Source organism: Protopterus annectens, chromosome 11.part0 (genome assembly GCF_019279795.1).
Source record: "Protopterus annectens isolate FY-2018-M chromosome 11.part0, PAN1.0, whole genome shotgun sequence".
In the NCBI taxonomy this organism is placed as follows: domain Eukaryota; kingdom Metazoa; phylum Chordata; order Ceratodontiformes; family Protopteridae; genus Protopterus; species Protopterus annectens.
In genome coordinates, this window is record NC_056745.1 from 16,242,664 (window position 1) to 16,250,249 (window position 7,586).

Sequence of the window (7,586 nt, forward strand, 5' to 3'; positions counted from 1 at the left end):
TGCAGAATCCCTGTTATTACATGAGTCAGTGCACATTGCAGGAATGGATCCATTTATACCATATTGGATTTCTTGGCATTGCACCAATCTGTACTTGCATTGGACTGATTCCAGTGTCCATTCATACCATGGCATATAAATAAAAACTAAGATGAAAATAAACAAATAAAAAATACACATTTAGAGACTCTGGACCAAGGGAACCTTCATAAATGTGCTTAACAAAAGATGAGTGAAACTCTTTAACTTGATTACCTGCTACCTCTATGTCAGCAGTATTTGAAATGCAGCTAAAAAGAAGTATTAATCAGTGATGAATAATGTGCTTTTATATCATTGCAAACATGTCAAGCAAATGTATTTCCTTGGGTGAAAGTAAACAATGAAATTTAAAATGTTTCTGTTGTCTTTTTTGCCTACATACGTAAATTAGAAATATCAATTGTTCTTTATGTTGTCCCTGTTTCTTGCTTGATTGCTTAAAATCCTCACCTTTTTGTTCTTTTTGTTAAGTAAACCTGTTCTTGTTGACCAGCTTGATAGATAATCAGGTCTCAGGATGTAGAATGACATTTATTTTCTGTGAAATTACAGAATGTAGGACCAATGTAGGCTCTTGCCAGTGTCCCAGTTCTTTAAACTGAAGTAAGTAGACATTAGGAAATAACTGGATGACACACTGGGACAATGGGTAGCTTTACCACCCAGAAGCAAGAGGTTTTCCAGTTTGGTTCCCAGCTGGGGTACCTTATGTGTGGATGTGACTCCCAGCCTCTGAATTACTGGTTGGTGATAACACATGCATTTGTGGTCCAGAATAAAGACATGGACACCTACTTCTGCCACTGACCTTGGTTTTCAAAACTCTGTGGATAGCAGTGGCTATCCACAAGTTAATCAAAATTCTATGGGTAGCAGTGGCTGTCCAGAAGTCAACCAAAGCTCTGTGCATAGCAGTGGCAGTCCACAAATCAATCAAAATTCCGTGGGTAGCAGTGGCTATCCACACGTTACTCAAAATTCTGTGGGTAGCAGTGGCTGTCCAGAAGTCACTCAAAATTCTGTGGGTAGCTGTAGCTGTCCACAAGTCACTCAAAATTCTATGGGTAGCAGTGGCTGTCCATACGTCACTCAAAATTTTTAGGGTAGCAGTGGCTGTCCACAAGTCACTCAAAATTCTGTGGGTAACAGTGGCTGTCCAGAAGTCAATCAAAATTCCATGGGTAGCAGTGGCTGTTCACAAGTCACTCAAAATTCTGTGGGTAACAGTGGCTGTCCAGAAGTCAATCAAAATTCCATGGGTAGCAGTGGCTGTTCACAAGTCACTCAAAATTCTGTGAGTAACAGTGGCTGTCCACAAGTCACACTAGAAGTCAAATGTGACTTATAAGAGAATAAGCAAGAACATAATGATGAAATTGAATATTACACAATAAGATGAACAAACCACCCAAAAAAAACAGATGTGGTTATACATAACATATATTATCCATGAGTATATTTACGTATACTTGAATAAAAGAGCTACCACTCTGTGAGGAAAAGCAAACAGTAAATTGCTACTGCTGTGTTCAGTTAACACAATGTTTTTTTAATGGTAAGTAGCAAAAAGGAGAGGCAGCATGTTTGGTTAGGAACAAAAAAGTAATAAACGTCTGCAGCCAAGCTTCCAGTAATACTACACAAGTCACACGTGGGATAATCTGGGCTCAGCAGTGCTGCTCATGGAAGTGCTTTGAGTATATGAACCAGTGGAATAAACAGTGACTTCTGGAAATGCTTTGAGCATATGAACCAGTAAAATAAACGGTGACTTCTGGAAATACCTTGAGTATACAAACCAGTAGGTTAAACGGTGACTTCCTTGGCTTTATGCCGCTACAATGGACATAAGGAGTGCTAAGTGAACTTTTTGAAGTGCTGGACACATTTCTAGCTGTCTCTACTCTATGTGTTCAAAGTTTGGTTGGAAACAGAAACACTGTATGTCAAGTGAATGGTTAACTCATACTGCATAGAAATGTAATCTTAAGAGCTAGGAAAACTGCAGGCTGTACTTCAAAAACTGAAAGTGACAGTGAGCAATGCATAATCAGCCACTAAATGTACCTTTTATTGTAAAACAAGCTTTAATGGCACATGCATAATAGCAATAATGCACCCTAGAGTATGGGATTCAGCTACACTGAAGGAGATCTGTATTAACCCCGTCACTATGATTAAATCTTAATGTAATCCATTTCCTTGTTGTGTATCTTTTGCTCTACTATATACTGTCAAAGTAGCAAACAAAAGTGCTGTGAAACAGTTGCTTAGGCAAAGACATACCTGTAGTGTATGTAATGATGTGTACGCACATACCTGTAGTGTATGTAATGATGTGTACGCACATACCTGTAGTGTGTATAATGATAAATACACACATACCTGAAGTGTGTGTAATGATGTGTACGCACATACCTGTAGTGTGTGTAATGATGTGTACATACATACCTGTAGTGTGTGTAATGATGTGTACACACATACCTGTAGTGTGTGTAATGATGTGTACACAGATACCTGTAGTGTATGTAATGATGACTATACACATACCTGTAGTGTATATAATGATGTGTACACACATACCTGTAGTGTGTGTAATGATGTATACACAGATACCTGTAGTGTATGTAATGATGACTACACACATACTTGTAGTGTATGTAATGATGTGTACACACATACCTGTAGTGTATGTAACGATGTGTATGCACATATATGTAGTGTGTGAGTAATGATGTGTACACACATACCTGTAGTGTATGTAATGATGTGTACGCACATACCTGTAGTGTATGTAATGATGTGTACGCACATACCTGTAGTGTGTGTAATGATGTGTACACAGATACCTGTAGTGTATGTAATGATGTGTACGCACATACCTGTAGTGTGTATAATGATGAATACACACATACCTGTAGTGTGTGTAATGATGTGTACACAGATACCTGTAGTGTATGTAATGATGTGTACGCACATACCTGTAGTGTGTATAATGATGAATACACACATACCTGTCGTGGGTGTAATGATGTGTACGCACATAACTTTAATGTATGTAATGATATGTATGCACATATCTGTAGTGTGGGTGATGATGTGTACACACATACCTGTAGTGCATGTTATGATGTGCACACAGATATCTGTAGTGTATGTTATGATATGTACACACATACCTGTAGTGTGTGTAATGATGTGTACTTGCATACCTGTATTGTACGTAATGATGTGTACACACATACCTGTAGTGTATGTTATGATGTGCACACAGATACCTGTAGTGTATGTTATGATATGTACACACATACCTGTAGTGTGTGTAATGATGTGTACTTACATACCTGTATTGTACGTAATAATGTGTACACACATACCTGTAGTGTATGTTATGATGTGCACACAGATACCTGTAGTGTATGTTATGATATGTACACACATACCTGTAGTATATGTAATGATATGTACACACATACTTGTAGTGTGTGTAATGATGTGTACTTACATACCTGTATTGTACGTAATAATGTGTACACACATACCTGTAGTGTATGTTATGATGTGCACACAGATACCTGTAGTGTGTGTAATGATGTATACACACATACCTGTAGTGTGTGTAATGATGTGTACTTACATACCTGTATTGTACGTAATGATGTGTACACACATACCTGTAGTGTATGTTATGATGTACACACAGATATCTGTAGTGTTTGTTATGGTATGTGCACACATACCTGTAGTGTGTGTAATGATGTGTACTCACATACCTGTAGTGTGTGTAATGATATGTACACACATACCTGTAGTGTATGTAGTGATGTGTACACACATGCCTGTACTGTATGCAATATGTATGCACATACCTGTAGTGTGTGTAATGATATGTATGCACATAAGCAACCTTTACCATTGTAGTTTTTATGCAGTAAGTAAACAAACATAGACGTTAGCTCAGGTTCCATATGTTATTTGGGTTATATCCGGCACAGTGATAGTCATATTGTTCTGGTTAGATAAGTAATGGGATAGGAACATGAGTGCAAGGTTTACCTCACTGTTCCAGGATGCACACATTGGAAGAGAAAAGCTTGAAGAATGAAAAAGAAGACAGTTGGTAACACATCTGAAAGGATTTCAGACTCTGCACAGCGGCAAAAGGATAGTTGTGTGAGTAAGGAACAGAGCTTCCAGATAGCTTTTGTCAAAGCCAAAAGCTTATTAATTAATTAATTAATTAATTAATTAATTAATTAATTCATTCATTCATTCATTCATTCGTTCAATGAAGAAATGTCTTACGTAGCAGTCATAACTGATGATTTCGGAGCAGCACAAGAACACATATAAAAGCATAATAAGTGATTTTTTTCTTCATAAGGGAAGGTAGATAGTGATCAGATACAGAACATTTATGTACAAAATTCTCTGTGACAAAATAGGTTGTATGAAAGTAATATGCAAGTGATTTGTGCAAAAACTAGAGTTTCATGCCATATCTGTTTTTCTTCATGAGGTTGGGGGTTGACTTAGAGGAGTGTTATATTAATCACATCTATTAATGTTAGTTGTTTGATTCAGTTTTAGAAAGAAATAACCTGAATAAGTTATTGTAGCATTTTCAGTTGACTGTTTCATATTTACAAGAAATCCAGTTAAGTTCTAATAAACATTCATTGCTTTCTCTGCTGAAATCATTTAAACTGATTTTGATAAATTATCTAAATAATTAAGATGGCAATAGTAACATTTTCATCAAATTCTCCTGTGTGAATCAATTTGCCCTTATCCAAAGCCTTATTGACTTTTCCAGTGATAGTCACAGGATGCAGTAAGTAAGGCCTTGGATGAGGACAGAATGATACACACAGCATACTTCGAGCTGGCTAAAACCTTTGACGCCCCATATCTTAACAATTTGGACAAAATAATCAAACTGAATACAGATTTGTATGTAACCTGCTAGATAGCAAAGTGTCTGAATGACAGAACCCATCAAGTCAAACTGGGAGCGCCCTCTCTACCAGCAAGCACAATGCCCATGAGGTTCTTCACGACTGTGTGCTGGGTCTGCTCCTATTCAATATATATTTGTCTGACATTTACAGTGAATTAAATAGTTTCTGGCTGGCAAACTTTGTGGATGACTGTATACTTGGAGTTATCATCAATTCTCCCGCTGACTTCTAGGTCATTCAAGGGAGTTTGTCACATACATGGACATGGTGGAAGGACTATGATCTAATGAGAAATGCATAATCATGTAGCACTGTGTCCTTTGGAAAACACCCATACTCTTGTACCTATCACTTAGAAAACACTTCTTATAGTGCTAATACAATTATTAGAGATCTGGGCATGTTCCTAGATAATGAACTATCATTTAAATGCTTAGGAAATGCTTCTACGTATCCTGACTGATTACAAATGGCTATCTCTTGGATCCGGGGATATTGTATTGTATTATATTATATTATATTACATTACATTACATTATATTATATTATATTATATTATATTATATTATATTATACTATATTATATTATATTATATTATATTATATTATATTATATTATATTATTATACTATATTATATTATATTATTATACTGTGTTATATTATATTATTATACTACATTATATTATATTATACAAATGGCTATCTCTTGGATCCAGGGATATTGTATTGTATTATATTATATTATATTACATTACATTACATTACATTATATTATATTATATTATATTATATTATATTATATTATATTATATTATATTATATTATATTATATTATATTATATTATTATACTGTATATTATATTATACTATATTATATTATATTATTATATTATATTATATTACATTACATTACATTATATTATATTATACTATATTATATTATATTATATTATTATACTATATTTATTACATTACATTACATTATATTATACTATATTATATCATATTATTATACTATATTATATTATTATACTATATTATATTATATTATTATACTGTGTTATATTATATTATTATACTATATTATATTATATTATATTATATTATATTATATTATATTATATTATATCATTCTTCTCTATGACCCAGTTATTAGAAACCTTTCAGCATGTATCTGACTAAACACATGGCCCAGCTTGACAGGCCACAATACTTTTTCACTAGGACAGTCAGTTGTCTGAATAGTATGTCTTAGGCAGAATACTTCAAAGCCCTGTCCCCATTTTCAGTCTCTTACAGACTGCTGCAGGGAGACCTGTGCTTGACTTAGAAAGTTTCAAATGTTCCTGTCTTGTGCAAACTTCTAGTCATTCATGAAACATGTGACACCACTAATACAGTACTATAGACCTGTTCTTCCATAACCTAAACAGAACCTGCTGTAGGGAAAGAGTTACCTCATAAATAATTTCCCTACCCTTGAGTATGCTCCACCCATATTAAAAATAATAGTTCTATAAGCATCTTTAAACATCTCTGGGATGAATGGGTGGCAAAATGCGCTGACCCTTTTAGCCCTTATGGAAAGGGGCAACATTTATTTATTTTATGTTACATTTGTTGACTGTGTTTGTCCGACTCAGCTGAGTAGCCCTTTTTCACTGGAAGCCTGGGAAGAAAAGCTCCACGGTTTTGCAATTAGTTATACAGGAATATTAGAATAAACAGTAACAGAAGGTTACAATGTATACATACAACGTAAGTAGAGTTATACAGAAAATAATAGCTGAAATACATTACAAGCATAAATAAAAGAAATTATACAATACCAAAGTTTTTAATAAAATAGCAGAATTATATTGAATCAATAGTTATTTCATGAGATATGTGAAATCAGAAGAGGAAATGAGAGATGAACACGTGGTGTTTATTGCTTCGGCTTGACTACAAACAATCTATTCAGGTAAATTGCCTAGTTATAATGTACGTTGCTATGTCTGCAGTGCACCAAAAAAGGAATTCCTAAACTGAGTCATCAGAGAGATACAAACATGCAGTAAATAGGCTCAGGTAGAACAGTTAAAAATGACTTGAAATGTATGTGACTTGCTCATCAGAAATTGCACATCGTATTTATGGGAAGGAGATAAGTATTATGGCATTTAACAGCTGCTGAAAAATGCTTTACTGAGGTACTGAAAAATGAAGTTTTTTTGTTAAATAATGTATTGAGGGACATGGCAGCGATATATAGTGACTTATCATTTAAAACACAATGTATAACATTTGACATAAAAAGGTCTTGGATGAAGTGTTAATAGCACGACAAGATTCATGACAGAGGTGTAAAATATTGAATAATGCGGCAGTTTCTACCAGCTCCATACTTTAATGTGCACACTACACCTACAAAATTATCATTACAAACTGTCCGCAACTTAGCATGGCAGTCCATTGCTGGGTATGGACAAAGAGAAAATGCATAGGGGTGATGTATATCGTGCAGTACTCTTTAATACTAGAGTATGTACTCTTCAAAATAAGATAAATTTTCATTAACAACAAACATGCATTCAAAACA